Consider the following 18,024-nt stretch of genomic DNA (forward strand, 5'->3'; position numbering starts at 1 on the left):
TCATACAGTTCCAGGACTCTAAGATGAACCTAATATAACACAGCAAAGCAGGTGCCCTGCCTCCTGAGATATTTATCTTGCCTCCACTATAATTCTGTTGAAATTTTCTTATTTTTAAATTTATTTATTTATGATTGGATAGAGACAGAAATTGAGAAAGCAGGAGAAGATAGACAGGGAGACCGAGAGACAAATGCACCCTTGTTTCAGCACTCAAGTAGCTTTCTCCTCCAGTAGAGACTGGGCTTGAACCCAGGCCCTTGAGCACAATAGTGAGTTGCACCGCTACTAATAGGTGCACCGCTGCGTGGTCCCCTAATGAAATTTTCTAGTAAAAATATTGGTGGCATTCAATAAGCAGATTCTAAAATTTCCACGGAAAAATGAAGAGTCAGGGAAAAGGAAGATGTCTTCCCAAGCAAATATTAGCACTTAGGAATTTCTATCCATTTTGACACTGTACTCGTATGCAAGGAGGAACAAATCGACCAAAAGGATAAATTAAAGACATGAGAAACAGGTTGGTAAATATAGAGAAAGCTGCTTGGCTCTATCAGATGTGCTCCATTACCTCAGTGATGACTGTGATACTAACAAGGCGTGAGCACACTGTGATTTGACATGAAATAGCAGATTAAGTCATCATTTGTTCTGAAAATGAAATTGGCTAAAATGCAAGGTATCAAGCAAGTGAGAATACATCATCATAAAGGGCAAAATCAACTACTTCCTGAATGGTGAAACTGTACTGCAATGCCTCTACCACCCTTTTTCTCTCAAGATAGAGATGGAATTAAAATGAGATTTATAGACATCCTTTAAACACAGATTCATCATTTAAAATTGCTGATCAGTCCCAGCTGAATCACTTAATGTGTGTGTGTGTGTGTGTGTGTGTACTTTGTATAAACACAAAAATCAAGAGTGAAAGTAATACTATAAGTATAATTTTGGTTCGCTTGTTTGTTTTACCTAAATTGTCTATAATTCCTTAGTCAGATATAAAATCAATTATAGATTTTAAATACTTGGAACATTTTTATAAAGGCTCTAACATTACATTTGAATGTTTCTTTCATATCACTCTTCTATGTCTATTTACTTTTCTAAATAAGCTTGGAAAAGACATCCTCTAAATCAAGTTAGCTGGATACAGCTGGAGACTTCAGTTTCTACTCTCGTGTAATCTGCTCAATTTCAAACAGATCAAGGTCACACATGTCTTCAAGTCTCAAGATCAAAACATTTCTATCAAACCAGGCTACATGAATGGAGTTGCTGATAAGCCCCCTGATTTAAGCATGGAGTACATTACACTCCAATCCATTCTGAATACTAATACGTTTCAGCTTTTCTCACTTTCTGTTGGTCCTAAAAAGAGGTTTTGACTGGAATGAAAATAAGTAGTGGTTTTGGATTTTTTTCTATTTGTTTTTAGTGATGTATAGAAAAACAGGTCATAATTCCCACATGTTGAATAAGTGAAGTTATCATTTGGGTGATTAAAAATTCAAATTGATGTCTGTTAAGATTACTTTGGAATTGGGTTTTTAAAGCTATGACTTTTATTTTTTCAATATTTTTGTTTATTTATTATTTACTCGTTTATTTTAGATGGAGATAGAAATTGAGGAGAGAGAAGGAAAGATACTTGTAGCACAGATTCACCACTCACAAAGCTTCCCCCACTACATGTGGGGGCCAGGGGCTTGAACCCAGGTCATTGCACACTGTAACATGTGTGCTCTACCAGTTGTGCTACCACCTGAAACCTAAGCTATCACTTTTGTAATTTGTCTTTTTTCACACTTAAATACTCCATAAATACAAAAAGTTCAGGCTGAGCAATGGTGCACCTGGTTGAGTATATATGTTACAATGTTCAATGAATGACACAGGTTCAAACGTACAGCCCCCCCCACACACACACCCCTGTAGTGGAAAAGCTTCACAAGCAGGGCTGCAGGTGTCTCTCGTTCTCCCTCTCTCTTCCCTCTTAATTTATTTCTGTCTCAACCCAGTGAATAAATACTGGTTTAAAATAATAAGAAGTTGGGGTCGGGTGGTGGTGCACCTAGCTGAGAGCACATGTTACAGTGTACAAGGAACTGGGTTTGAGCCCCCGGCTCCGATCTGCGTAGGGGAAGCTTCACAAGTGGTGAAGCAGGGCTGCAGGTGTCTCTCTGTCCCTCTCCCTCTCTATCAGCCCCTTCCCTCTTGATTTCTCGCTGTCTCTATCCAAAATAAATAATAAAGATAATTTTTTAAAAAGTTATCTTTAAAAAAATAGTAGAAATCTAACTGAATGTAAGCATCTCATCAGAATTTGGTGAGATTGTTTTCTTTTTCTCTTATTTTCAGAGGGTCATAAGTTTTCTTAGATTATTTTGCATGCATAGGTACTAACAATTGTTGTGATCATGCTGAACTCTATTCTCAGGATAGAGACTTGAGATGTATCATTATCAAAAATCAACTGTTGGCCATACCTACTGGTGTGAAACATAACATCTGGTTCAGGATAATTAGGTTTTCGTGTAAGCTGATGAGAAAATGAGCCGTATGCTCTCAGCCAAATGAAGAAGTGTGAAGAATGTTCTCTTGATTGGCACAATTATATGAGATGGCATTGGAAAAAAAAAACAGAATCAACTCTTAAAATCACACTTATGGCACCAAACATGATACTTAAGAATATGATATAGTATTTGTAGTTTCTTTCCCAACGAAGTAAGTACATGGTTACAGATGACATTTTAAATATATTTTATTGGGGGACAGGTGGTGGCACACCTGGTTGAGTGCACATGTTACAGTGCTCAAGGACACAGGTTCAAGCCCCCAGTCCCCACCTGCAAGGGGAAAACTTCACAAGTGATGAAGCAGGTCTGCAGGTGTCTCTCTCTCTCTCTCTCCCCCTCTCTATCTCCCCTACCCTCTCAATTAAATAAATAAATATAATAAAAATATTTTAAACAATAAATACATTCTGTTAGTGATTTAATATTTATTTATAAAAGTATGAGATAATAGGGGTACAATTTCATACCACTCCCACCACCAGAGCTTTGTATCCCCATTCCCTCCATTGCAAACTGCAGTAGTTCTTCCAAGGGTACAAGTATAGGTTGACTTTATATCTACCACTATCTACCTATCTATATCTATCTATCATTTATCTTTATTTTTCACCCACTTTTTCATGTATATATATATATATATATATATATATATATGTATTTATTCCCTTTTGTTTTCCTTATTGTTTTTCTTTACTGTTGTAGTTATTATTGGTGTCATTGTTGTTGGATATGGCAGAAAGAAATGGAGAGAGGAGAGGAAGACAGAGAGGGGGAGAGAAAGATAAACACCTGCAGACCTGCTTCACCACCTGTGAAGTGACTCCCCTGCAGGTGGTTCACCCACTTTTTCTATGGTCCTGCCTTCACTTCCTTTTTAAATCACATATACATCTATTATTACTTCCAGTGTCTTTCCTTTTTTTGCTTTTCTCTTTCAGATAAGAAAAACAGTGACCATTTTACTCTGTTTTCCATATTTACCTCCCTTTCAGTGATGGTATAAAAACAAGATTTCTGGTTACAGACACTGGGTCCTGACAAAATTAGGAGCCCTCTGGTAAATGACAATTTTGCATGAAATTTTATTAAGCAGTGAGTCTCTAATGATCTCTAATGGAAAGCTTGTTCCAGAAATAAAAGAGATTGGGCACAATGGATTGATGATAATAGACATAAGCAAGCTGATGTTATCATGAACAACAGTATGAATGTAATTGATTCAATGAATTTGACTCCTTATGAGGGAAGAACATTTTAAGATTTGGGAAATGACCAATTGGACTAAATGGAGTGGGGTGAGATGGTCTTTACTCCCTTTTCTTGTCAGATTCTGAATGCTGTTCCTGCCATTCAGTCTGCCATAGCGCATTGCTTGGAAGGTTGTTTCTCCATTAATATTGTTGTGCTATTGGGATTTTGGCTAATGCCTTTATCATTTTTGAGATTTAGTTATGTATCTAGTTATTTGTTTATGAATGACAGAGGGCAGCATGGCATCGTTTTTAGCATATGTGGTACCCAGGGTCAAACTCAGAAATTCAAGGGTCTCAAGGTTTTTTTTTATATTTATTTATTTATTTCCTTTTGTCTCCCTTCTTGTTTTATTATTGTAATTATTATTGATGCCATCATTGTTGGATAGGACAGAGAGGAATGGAGAAAGGAGGGGAAGACAGAGGGGGAGAGAAAGATACCTACAGACTGGTTTCACTGCTTGTAAAATGACTCCCCTGCAGTTGGGGAGCCTGGGGCTTGAACCGAGATCCATACGCAGGTCCTTGTGCTTTGTGCCACCTGTGTTTTGCCTGCTGCTCTACTGCCCGACTCCCCAAGAATTTCATTCTTATGAAGCCAATATTTTATTCACTTCACCTGGTTAAAGGCACCCAGAAACATTGAAAAGAATGCTTCTAAAATGGTTTCATGCTTATCTAATTCCATTTCTAAGATGCATGGTCAATAAAAATCATATATATTTTTTTAGAGAAATGTCTTAGTGGGTCTCCTTTCATAACATCATTCTGTTAGTTTCTAAGTTCAGAACTTCTCCATCATGGTGCCAACCTAGTTGACATCCTTACCCCACCCCCTCCCTTACCCCCATTGCACCCCCAAGTAAGTAGCAGCAGAAAGGAAATTTCCACAGTAGGCCTCTTATAAGACAAAGCAAATCTCGTGACTTCTATTTAATAGTAGTCTTGTGACTTTTTAGAAAGAATGGTGCTGTCATAGGTGGTCACTAATGTGAAACATAGTTAAACTGGGGAAATGCAAGGGGAAATACTGTCATTTTAGTATGTTTTAAGTTGATATCTAGTGAAAGTTCACAAGGGAAACTACTTCTAATGAACATTAATATTGTGAATTTAAGAAGATTTATTTCAATGAGCTCATAGCCAAAGAGTTACATAGTTATGTCCAATGAATGTTAACTGCACATCAGTGTTTGTCTAGGAATAGGTCATAGTTGTTCAGTCTTTTGGGAAGCAGGTACTATTATTTTCAAATTTTATGTGAAAAATCTTGTGAATTAGAAATGCTATATAAGGGGAGTCGGGTGGTAGCACAGCAAGTTAAGTGCACGTGGTGCGAAAGTGCAAGGACCCGCAGAAGGATCCTGGTTCCTGCCCCTGGCTCCCCACCTGCAGGGAAGTCACTTCACAGGCGGTGAAGCATGTCTGCAGGTGTCTTTCTCTCCCCCTCTCTGTCTTCCTCTCCTCTCTCCATTTCTCTCTGTCCTGTCCAACAACGATGACATCATCAACAACAACAATAATAAACAACAAGGGCAACAAAAGGAAATAAATTATATATATATATGTGTGTGTGTGTGTGTGTGTGTGTGTGTGTGTGTTATATAACAAACTCAATGAATGTTCAAGATCTGCTTGACTTTGAAATACCTTTAACTATTAAATGATTGTTAGGTGAGCAAGTGACACACAACTCACAACTAAAGAAGTTTATCTTGAACTAGCAAGGAACAAGTAGAAACACATTGTCCCCTAACATTTGAAGGACTGTCAGACAGAACAAGGGGTTTGACCCTGCCCAGCTAATAATACAATCTTACATAAAGATTCCAGAACAGGGCTCCAGTTCATCTCCTTATCTGTTCAGGCCTGGGTTGACTGCATTAACCTCTTATCTGAACTTCACACCACTAAGTTTTTTTTAGTACAGTTCATTCTGCATCTTGTTATGAGATTAATCTTCAAAAAAATACTACCACTATTATATCAAGCAAGCTTAAAATCCTTCAGTGCTTTTTCCATGGTATTCTGGATAAAATCCAGATACTTCAGCTTGGCATTCAAAATCTTGCATGACCTGGTTCCTCCTAGCATCTAGGATCATTTATAGCAAGACCAAAATGCGACTCAACCTTATTTTAGTCCAACCCCACTTTTATCAGATAAGGAAAATTAAACTCTGAAATAATATATAGTTATCAAGAATCTGTAGCTAGTGAAGAGAAGTGGTTGGGTGAATACCCAGGTATTTGTGATACTATTGCAAATGACACATTCAAAAAATTACTATGCAGCAAGATCTATTGCCTCATATAGTGTGGTAGGACTTTTAATTTTTTATATTTATATATTTATTTTGCTGCCAGGGTTATTGCTGGGGCTCAGTGCCTGCACCTTGAATCCACTGCTCGTGGAAGCTATTTTTTCCCTTTTGTTGCCCTTGTTCTTATTTTTTTGTTGTTGTTGTGGCTATTATTTTTGTTAATTATGCCATTGTTGTTGGATAGGACAGAGAGAAATCAAGAGAGGAGGGGAAGACAGAGAGGGGGAGAGAAAGACAGACACCTACAGACCTGCTTCATCATTTGTGAAGTGACCCTTTTACAGGTGGGGAGCGGGGGGCTCGAACCAGGATCCTTGCGCTGGTCCTTGCGCCATGTGTGTTTACCCCACTGTGCTAGCACCTGACCTCCAGGTAGGACTTTATAAACAATTGTTTCTTGAACTCAGAATAAACTCATTTTAATGTGTTTCTACTGAAGGAGTTCAGGATCTTACACATATGCTCTACAACTTCTGAGTAGCCTCCCTGAACCAATATCTTAATTAACCATTGTATTTTTGAAAAAAGAAAGAAAGGTGTGAAAAAGAGAAAGACACAGAACAATAACACAGCACCACTCTATAGTCTATAGAGTGTCCCTACTTGGTTCTGGGACTTCAAACTTGTACATGACACACAAAAAGTATTTATCTGTTGGATAAGCTATCTTCTGGCCCCAGGAACAGCTTATCTATAGAGCAATTTTAGTTTTGCATCAAAATTGAGGAAATGTCATAAATATATACTATGCATTTCATACATATCTAGGCTTTTCCATGATTAAGGTTCTCCTCCAGGGTAGCATATTATCTGCAATCAGAAAAACCTGCCTTGCCACAGTATAGTTGATGAAAGTTTATGGTGTGTATTTGGCTTCTCTCTTGGCTTTGTACATTTTATTGGTTTAGACAAAGGTTTAATGGCCTGCACTCACCGTTAAGGTCTTTTTTTCTCTTATTTTTTTATTAGTGATTTAATAATGATTTACAAGATTGTGGCATAATAGGGGTACAATTCCATATAATTCCCACCACCAGAGTTCTGTATCACACCCCCATCCCCATTAGAAGGTTCCCTATTCTTTATCCCCCTGGGAATATGGACCAAAGATCTTTCTGGGGTGCATTAGTTGGGAGGCCTGACTTCTGTGATTGTTTCTCCACTGGACATGGGCATTGACAGGTCGATCCATACCCCTAGACTGTTATTATCTTTCCCTAGTGGGGCAGAGCTCTACAGAGATAGGTTTCCAGAGTTCATTGGTGAGGTCATTTCCCCCAAAAAATCAGGTTGGTGTGATGGTAGCATCTGCAACTTGATGACTAAAAAGCATTAAGATATAACAAAGCAGAACAAATTATTTAATAATCAGGAACCTAAAGGTAAGAATAGAGCAGATGAGATTTGTGATCTTCATGTTGTAAGAGGCTAGGAAGTCTGTTTATTTATATTCCAAGAGGCCCATCACATTAATATTTTTTGGCTAATCCAGACAGCTAATATGCAGGTGGGATAAAGGTATTATATGTGAAGATGGTGTCAGAGTTGAAAATAGGACTAGAAAGCTGGATCAGAGTAAGAGAGTAGCTCCCAAATATGGGAAAGTATATAAATACCTTTTACTGTAAACCCCATCAATCTGACCTAGGACCTATTCACATTTAGCATAGGAGCCTGTATCTCTATTGGTCTGAACTCAAATCCCATGGTCACAGTTAGAAACATTCTAAGGTCTTATAACACAGTATTTTCACTGCCTTGACAGTCCTCTGTGCTCTGCCTAACCATGCTGTCTGCCTATCCCTACTCCTGCCTACACATTGTCCTAAAATGTCATATAGTTGGAATTACATGACATTTCCAAGTCAGTGTCTTTTGCTTAGTAATAAGATTTTAAAGTTCTAGTTATATTTTTTAGAACAGGGATAGTTAGCATAATGGTTATGCAAAGAAACTCCATGCCCAGTCCAGTGACTGGGAGAATCTCCCAAAAGAAGGGGCACAATGAGCTTCTGGAAGTTGCTGAGAGCCCAGAGTTTGTTTTCCTCATTGCAGGAAGTCCCAGGTTCAATCCACCGCCCCCCCCCCCACACACACACACACACACACACACGACCATAAGCCAGAGCTCATCAGTGCTCTGGTAAAAAGACAAAAAAAAAATTAAAAATTAAAAAAAGATGTTATATTCTTTGATGGCTTGAAATGACTCTACTTTGATAAGTTTTTTTTAAGTTCTGCTTATGTATTTATGAGAAAGACAGTGTGAGATTATTACTCTGGAATATGAAGTGCTGGGGCTGGAACTCCAGGCATGATGCTATCCAGTCCTGCACTTTAGCCACTGTGTCATCTGAATCCCATTTGACAACTTGTTACAAGAGTTTTTGTTTATTTTTCTTTGAGCCTATAGTCACAACTGATTTGTGAAAACCTATATGACTTCTTCAAAAGCCAGGTCCAATATTATAGTTATCTAACAGTTAAAGATTCTTGTGCTTTAAAAAAAAATGCCTCTTTTGCCATCACTAATTGAGTCTGTGTGAGAGTATAAAGGTATCCTGTTAGTGATTAACTCTCCTTTCACTGTACAGAATGTCCTCAGGGTTTAGAAAGAATAGTGCCACTCTGTGGTCAGATAGTCCAGTTTGAGTATACTGGATGTCTTTCAATTTTTGGCTGTGTGACCTGGGCTAATAAGAACATAATTTGGGGCCTTGGTTTCCTATGACTAGTCGAATACCTTTGTGTTTTGACTTCTGGTGCTTGTGGGTTTTAGTAAAATGTTGAATTGAGTATAGTTGTACAGTCTTTAGAGGTTTAGCTGTGAATCAAGAGGAGGCAAAGATCCAAGGAGTTCAACTACACTTTCTAGCAGTCTTTTCTTTTTCTGAACACCTAGTATAGGTCTCAGCATATTTACCTAGTGGGACAAAAACATTACAAATACAATGAAAGTTATTTGCATGTTTCCCACAAGAATCCACTGCCATCTTCTCAAAGGTTCCAGAATTCTGACAGAGCTGGAGACTTTCATCAGAGACCCTGTTTGAGCAAACTATAACAGGCTTTTTCTTTCCTTCTGCTTCCTGCAATGAGGAAAGCAAACTCTGGGCTCCCAGCAACTTCCAGAAGCTCATCGTGCCCCTTCTTTTGGGGGATTCTCCCAGTCACTGGACTAAGGGAACTGGCTCTAGTTCTGTTATTGAAACCCAGCAACAAACTATGCGCCCCTGCCTCACAGAATTCAAAGTGCCTATTTTAAAAGATAAAAAAATTTTGTTGTTGTTGGCAGGCCCCAAATGCTATTCTTTCATTCTTTCAGAACTCACATACTTTCTCTGTGATGTCTGGCATTTTTAGTTTTCCTCTTGTCCTTTTACCCTTTCATTTAACACATCACTCCTTGACAGAGGTTCACCTTCACTGTCGGGGAAGGATAACCCCAGGGCAGCCCATTTGCTCATCGTTCTTGTGGTGAAGATGAATGCAGAGAAATAATTTCCTTTTCTCCAAATCTCTTTATCCTCTTTGATTTTCCTGCTGGGAGACACTTGTTGGGTCTTTCAGAAAATGCAATGAGGAATTATTATTTTTTTATTTCACTCTTTTATTTTTATATTATCCACCCCCCCACGCGCCTTGAAATGTTGTCTTTGTCCTTCACGTCATTGTCTAACCTCTTACTGTCAGAACCTTCATTCCAAGCTAGGGGATGTGATGCGTTTCCATTTCCATTTTAATCAGAGTTTTTAGGACTGGCAGGCAACTAAGAGGTGATCAAGTCTTGACTAGACAGCCATCTAACTTTTCTATAGACAGGAGCCAGTGCTGGGGAGCTCCCTGTTTTGCAACATAACCTATTGTATTCCAGGAACCCACTCGTCATCAAAATTCTCACTTCTAGCTGTCATCTGCCTCCTGAGGACATTTAACCATTACTGAGATTTCTCTGGAGCCACACAGAATAGATCTATCATCTCTGAGACATGTTAGCTGTTCTCATATATTCCTTTTCAAAAAATCAGCACTACGGGCATGAACTCGAAAAAATTGGGTGTGCTGTTCTGATTTGTTTCTTTGCCCTTCCTTCCTTTATCTCTCTCTTTTTCTCTCATTTATTTAATATTTGACTTTACTGGGATCTTTGCTCATGTGCAGTTTAATCTTCTGGGAAGACCCCTTGCATGTAGACATAGAGACAGACAGACAGACACACACACACACACACACACACAGCCCTTGGATAGGCTAGAGAGAAATGGAGAGAGGAGGTGAAGACAGAGAGAGGGAGAGAAAGATAAACACCTGCAGACCTGCTTCACCACCTGTGAAGCGACTCTCCTGCAGGTGGGGAGCCTGGTCCTTGTGCTTCCTGCCACATGCACTTAACTCACTGCGCTAATGCCTGACTCCCCACCCCTAATTTTTATTTTTAAGTGGGGAAGTGGTTGAGAGGGAGAAGAGAAAAGAATACAGATGTCCAATTTAGGAAAAAAACTTATGTTCCTTTAATTTATTTTCTCCCATTTTCTTCTGATTGAGAGATAAGGAATACTACCAAAGTAGAATTAAGGACATAGAAAATGTGAAATTGAAGTAAATATTGTAACTGAGATTTTTTTTCTAATGCCATAATAAAGGTTTATGTAGACATGTAGTAAAGTGATTATTATGGATTTTTATCAACTATTTTCATTGTTAAAGAACAATGTCCTCTACCCCGTGGAAGATTTATTATAGCTCTTTCATCACTGCAGGTTTGGCCATCTGCCCAGGAGGCATCTTACGTTATGTCATGCACCTGTTAACCTGATAGAAATTCTTCTTGTCTGGGATTGCTGCTAAGAAAATTTGCTCTTTTAAACAATAGTATTTTCCCCTGAATGTTATCATCACTTATAATTTATAGATCAAGAAACAGAGATGAAGTGTCATGATGGGTTCTAATGGGGGTTAAGTGTTGCTAAGAGAGATTTTCCTCCATGAAGTCACAATAAAAGACCAGATACAAGCAGACAGAAGTAAATAAGTAAGGATCCTGGTTCAAGCTCCAGCTCCCCACCTGCAGGGGAGTCACTTCACAGGCAGTGAGGCAGGTGTGCAGGTGTTTATCTTTCTCTCCCCCCCTCTCCCCCTTCTTTCTCCATTTCTTTTTTTTTTTCTTTCTCCATTTCTATCTGTCCTATCCAACAACGATGACATTGATAACAACAACAATAATAACTACACCAATAAAACAACAAGGGCAGCAAAAGGGAATAAATACATATTAAAAATGAATTAGAAATATTTTTTAAAAGAAGTAAATAAGTGGTAAACAAAGATATTCAAAAATTTACCCCCCTGGAAAACTGGGCAGTGACACACTCAGTTGACTGGACATGCTATAGTACACACAGAACCTGGTTCAAGCTCACATTTCTCAACTGTAGAGGGGAATCCTTAAAAGCAGTTCTTCTTCTTCTAGCGTTTGCCCTTCTTCCGTAGCCAGTCAACAGCGTCAGGTTGAGCCTGATGTAAAGTTTTGAGACCTCCTTTGAATCTGGAGAGGTGGCAGTCGTTGACTATGTGGGTCATAGTCTGTCTGTAGCCGCAGGGGCAGTTCGAGTCGACTCTGGCTCCCCAGCGATGGAACATAGCGGTGCACCGGCCATGGCCTGTTCGATAGCGATTGAGGAGGGCCCAATCATAACATGCTAGGTCAAAGCCAGGTTGACGCTTGCAGGGGTCTGTGATGAGGTGTTTGTTCTTTACCTCAGCTGACTGCCAACTCTGTTTCCAAGAGACTGGAACAGAGAAATTCAGTGTAGGCATAGGGGACCAGATTGGGTGATGAGACGTCAAGCATTGGACAGGGTGGGCGAAGATATCCGCGTATATTGGCAGGTCCGGTCGAGCGTAGACGTGGAAAATGAACTTAGATAATGCTGCATCCCGACGAATATCTGGCGGGGCGATGTTGCTAAGGACTGGCAGCCATGGAACCGGGGTGGAACAGATGGTTCCAGAAATTATCCTCATGGAGGAATATAATTTGGAATCGACCAAGTGGACATGGGGGCTACGGAACCATACTGGGGCACAGTATTCTGCAGTGGAATAGCATAATGCCAGGGATGATGATCGTAGTGTGGAAGCGCTCGCGCCCCATGAGGAGCTGGCCAGTCTTGCAATGATGTGATTCCTCGTGCTAACCTTTGCTGCAGTTTTTATGAGATGTTTGTGAAATGACAGAGTGAGATCAAGAGTAACGCCAAGATAGACTGGCTGGGCTTCATGCCGGATTCTCGTATCGCCAAGCTGCACATTAAGCTCACGCGAGGCCGAGGCATGGTGTAGATGGAAAACAAATGATACCGTTTTTGCAGTGCTAGGGATTAGTCGCCATTTTTTACAGTAATCAGATATCAGAGACATGTCTTTCGTGAGAGTTTCCTCGAGGATGTCGAACTTTGACTTAAAAGCAGTGAAAGAGAGAAGCAGGTATCTCTCTGCCACCTTTCTCCCTCTCTATCTTCCTTCTCACTTTCTCTCTGTATCTATCTGAGAAATACATAAAATATTGAAAAAATTACCCTTAGAGTCTCAATTCCCATTAACCTATGTGATTGTTGATAATTGTGACAGATGGGAAAGTTTAAGACAAATATTTAGAGTGTGGAAAAGGTGTTAAAGTAGTTTAGACAGTTAACTAGAGAGGGTCCTGGTAAAAATAGGACTTGTACGAATGACAATCACTGTGTTTTTGACTGTGTGGTATTATGTAGCATCTGGTAATAGTGAACTCTGCCACTGGAGCAGCAAGAATGATTCAACATGCAAGAAAGATTCTTCAAATGACAAAGAAACTAGTGATCAAAAAAGACTAATCAACAATGTGATAGTCTACAGAGTATTAGCTAGAAATAAAATAGACTATTAAATTTAATATTTCAAATGTGGAGTAATTTTGAGCTATAGCAAAGTCAATGTTGTGTCAACAGGAGTGGATCCATTAAATGAAGTAGTTGTGAGGGCAAATGGAGTTGAAGAGGTCAAGGAAATGTTAGTCTAGGACATTGAGCATATCAACTGTGTGGACATTTAAATCATCTAAGTGGTTAGTGAGATCAGCAATGCAGAAGAAAACCTTAAGTCAACAGCCAAAATCTGACATATATTAGGTGAGTATAGATTCTGTATATTGGCTAAGTGGCAGCAAAGTTAGGATTACATATCAAACATGCGGAGTGGCTTTTATTCAGATAAAAGAGAACAGAAATAGAATAAGAAGACTTTCACATCCTAGTTGTACAGAGAATGATGACCCAACTTTAATGGATAATCCAAGGAGAAAAATTCCTTGGATTTGACAATAGAGGCAAATCAGTTCATTGCTGGTCTATAGAGTTGCAGATCAAAAAAGTCAAGGAAAGAAGTGATGGAAATTAACCAAACTGGAATAAAGAAGCAGTAAAGAGAGTAGCTGTGATTTGAGATAGTGATGAAGGGCATCAAGAACAAGTGGCTGGACTGAATCAGCCAGCTGGAACAATGATTTAAAGGTGTCTATGCTTAGTCATACAGAGACACTGAATGGTGTCCTCAGTCAGATGTCATTTATTGTCTGTGGCTTATTTGAAAAGACCTGTATTATGAAAAGTGAAGTGGTCAGAAAACAATATTAATGACACCAAAGATGGCACTGCCTTCTTTTAAAACTCTGGAATGTAGATACACGTATTCTCATTTTTTAAAGATATGAAATAAAACACTTAGAGAGGTAAAAAAAAGATTTTTGAAGATTCTTAGTGTCAGCAAGAGCTTAGGACAAATCTCTAAACTAAGATCTGTAGAAACCCTTTCTTACATCAGTTTAGAAGACTTGATATCTTACTTTTCATATTCATCCATTCCAGATGAGTCAGCTAATTTATAATATTGATTATTCTTCTTGAAGATTACCATACTGGCGCAAGGATCATGACACACAGTAGTACCATGTGCAAGGATCTGGTTTGGTCCCTACCTGCAGTAGGAAACCACCACCTACTAGTGGATCAGGCTAAAGGCTATTTCTCTCTCTCTCTCTCCTCTTTCTTTCTCCCTTTCTCCTCACTTTGTTCCCCTCTCTTGATCTATTTCTCTCTGTCTGTATCATAAAAATAAAGAAAAAAGTGGTCTCTGAGAGCTGTAGATTGATCTTGCAAGCACCAAACCCCAGTTATAACCTTAGTGTCAAAAGAGAGAGAGAGAGAGAGAGAGGGGGAGGGGGAGAGAGAGAGAGAGGAAGAAAAGAGAAATATCATGCTATCAACTTTGTCTAACACTGTCTTTAAAGGAAGGGTCAAGTGAGGGCTTGCATGATAGCTAACCAGGGAGATCGCCTTCTTTGGTATTGGGCAAGAACCAGGTTCCCAGCCTGCCACCACCATCCCCCCAACACACACACACTACAGGGAACTTTGATCTGTAGTTTTTCCCTCACTCCATCTGTTTCTCTATCTAGGTTTCTATTTAAAAAAAAAAAAAAAACAACAACAAAAGTCAGTTTAGATTGATGAAGCCCCAGTGATAAAAAGTGAGTTATTTGTTAAAAAAAAAAAAAAAACTGATCTGAAATAAATATAGCAAGCTATGCATACATATATTAACTCCATTTATAATTTGGTCAAGTGTACCCTTGAATTCTACACTAAATTCAGATGTAATTATGTCTCTATGGTTTAAACTGATTCTATAAGGGAATTCTAAGTTCAGAAAATGAGGGGAGAGCACACCTTCTAAAAGAAAAACAAATTCTTTTCCTTTTTTTGCCTCCAATATTATCACTGGGGCTTAGTACCTACACTATTGCTCCTGGAGTCCATTTTTTTAATAGGAGAGATCAGAAAGAACTTGAGAGGGGAGAGGGAGGTAGAAAGGGGAGAGGAAGGTAGAGAGGGGGAGAAAAAGACATCTGCAGACTTGCTTCATTAGTTGTAAAGCAACCACCCCTACAGATAGGGAGCCAAGAGCTGGAACCAGCATCCTTGTGTGGGTTCTGTGTTTCCTTCTATGTGCTTGTAACCCGGTGCGCTACTGCCCGGCCCCCAAAACAAATTATTTTCTGTAAAATGCTTTCTCCATTAGTATAGAAGAGATAATAATCACATTCTCTTCATCACTTAGTTTTGTAATACTATTTTGTTGTTGTCAATCTAGTAGTAGTAAAAATGGTATCCCATGCTGGTTCTCACTGGTATTTCTCTAATTAGTAATGTTTCTGAGTCACAAATGTTTCTCTCCTCTGACGTGTTTGCTACTGATTTTTTTTTTAATAATGGATGGGGACTACTTTTTTTATTAGACCCACTTATTTCATAGAGAAGTGTCCCCTGCAGACACCCTCATCTACTCTAAGGAGCCAATGTAATCTCTGTTCAGTCAAATATCCTATGGGGAAATGATTGGTGTCAGCAAGTGGGAATGCTTCATTGAGTGTCTTATTTTCCCCTAGAGGAAGTAAGCCACAAACAAAAGGGTGGGTGGCATTGTCACAGATGTTAGGGGTGGGGGAATGAAAATGTCATGGAAAACATCCTGGAAAAAATCCCAGAAGAAGCAGGCTTATAACAGGTAATTGGCAGACACTGTTAAAATCTGACAGAATGAGACAAGCCACTGTATTTATTGCACTGCCACCTTAAATGAGGTATAAGGACTATATGTTAATATTACACAAAAAATTCTAGATTAGAGGAAATTCCTGTTGTAGGGATGGTAGTGATCCTCTTTAAACTGCACTTTAAAATATATATATATATATATATATTCCCTTTTGTTGTCCTTGTTTTACTGTTGTTGCTGTTGTTATTGCTGTTGTTGTTGTTGGATAGGACTGAGAAATAGAGAGAAGAGGGGAAGACAGAGAAGGGGAGAGAAAGATAGACACCTGCAGACCTGCTTCACTGCTTGTGAAGTGACTCCCCTGCAGGTGCGGAGCCAGGGCTCGAGCTGGGATCCTTACGTGGTCCTTGCACTTTGCTCTGCCTGTGCTTAATCCACTGTGCCACCACCCAATCCCCTAAACTGTACTTTTATTGATGTCTGAAGTACAAAATGATATGTGGATGCATAGAAATTAGAAATATAGGCATGTACACTTAAATCTGTCTCATTTCATAAATGTAGAAGTTGCTTTATTAAGATAAAGGTACACAGATGTACAAAATAGAATGATTGGAGATCTTGAACTCATACTAAATTAGTCTAGTCTTCTTTCTCTTCTCTTCTTTGTTCTTTGTTTTTGTTATTGTTGCCATGATTGTGCTTATTATGTCACCTTCCTTCTGCACATACATGTGCACTCATTTTATCAGTTTTTGAAAATGAAATCATACTATATATACTATATCATGTCCTCCAATTTACTTTGTGTGTAACTACATACACATATATACATTTTTCATATTTATGAATATAAATCATATCATTGATTTTAATGACTGTATAAAAATTCTTCAAATGTATGCCATATATATAATTAATATATATAGTGTTTTGATTCTATGTTCATGACTTTCCTTCCATTGGGATTCTTCCTCCTCAAACAGAGAGGCAACTGTCTTTGTAAGTTGAGCAACGGGTCCATCTGGCCACATAGAATGATTCTTGTAACTTCAGTTTTACTTTCTCAACAGAAGTGAAACAAAGCATGCCAGGTGCATCACTTACAAAGGAACCTTGTCAATTTTAATGACACATAGAATTTGTTGTGAAGCTGCCCTGTGTAAGATATATTATATGCATTAGAGAAATGTCAGCTGGAGAAGAAAATAATAAAATATGTCGATACAGAGGCACGCAGTCTGGATGACCAGACTTAGGTTTTGTTACTGAAGCTTTCTCCCCCTATGGTACCTAATATGGATAAATACTACCTGATAACTCATCATTATCTCTCCTTTGATTGCACATGACAAAAAGAAGAAATGGGAAATTGACATATGAGGCAACAAAAAGAAATGATTATCTCTCAATTCTTAATGCTCTTCATCAAATAATAATTGGATATCTAGGAGTGGAAGAATACCATAGCAGTACAATATTTTAATGGATTTATTAATCCCTTAAGTCATCCACTCACTGATTTTTCAACCCCTTCCTAAAACTATCATTCACTGTCTTACTCATAAGTTTAGGAAATAAGATGATTTCCTTAAGCAATGTGCTGAGTTAAAATATTGAGAAAATCATAGATTCCTACTGAAATGACATCTTATCATCTACATACACTTTCTTTGTCATAACTTTATTTATTGGTTTCCCACATTGCCCATTCTATCTTTCCTTCTTGGTCTTTCCTTTTTAAATGTGACTTCCACTTTGAGGAGAAAATAGTGTCTCTGGAGTTGTTTTTATACAACTCATATTTATTTATATCAGAATCACATATTCTATCTCCCTAACTCCTTAAACAATATACAGTCAAGATTCAGACAGTGGCACACTTGGTAAGACACACACATTACAATGTGCAAAGACCCAAGTTCAAGTCCCAAATCTCCACCAGCAAAGGAGATGCTTCAGGAGCACTGAAGCGGTATTCCTCTTCCTGCCCTCTCAAATCTCTCTCTCTTTTCTATCAAAAAGCAAAAAAGAAATAATTAAAGAAATAAATTTTATTAGTAGTGTATTCTTTGTGTACCAGGGATAACTCAGGTGGCAAAACAAAAAGCAATATACTGAAATAACACATATTCATTGCTGGTTAGAACTGAACCCTGTGGGTCATGCTTCCAGAGATAGGGCTATGGAGCAGCAGCAGTTGTGTTTCTCTCCTCTCCTCTCCCTGGTCAAGTAGGAATACCAAATGTGATCAACTGGGACCACAACAAGGCAG

General features: G+C 38.6%; 1 protein-coding gene across 4 annotated transcripts in view; it reads left to right on the forward strand.

Moving 5' to 3' along the window:
- Nucleotides 1-18,024, forward strand: part of CHRM2 (cholinergic receptor muscarinic 2) — a 205,395-nt gene that overhangs the window by 84,352 nt on the left and 103,019 nt on the right. Inside the window, exon 1 of one of the 4 annotated variants that reach the window (XM_060196643.1) lies at nucleotides 3,555-3,639. The exons of the other annotated variants lie outside the window; for them this stretch is intronic. The gene's annotated coding sequence lies outside the window, so the exon portion shown is untranslated. Of the gene's footprint in view, nucleotides 1-3,554; nucleotides 3,640-18,024 lie in introns of those variants that run through there. 4 annotated transcript variants of the gene reach the window in all.

Source organism: Erinaceus europaeus, chromosome 8 (genome assembly GCF_950295315.1).
Source record: "Erinaceus europaeus chromosome 8, mEriEur2.1, whole genome shotgun sequence".
Lineage (NCBI taxonomy): Eukaryota > Metazoa > Chordata > Mammalia > Eulipotyphla > Erinaceidae > Erinaceus > Erinaceus europaeus.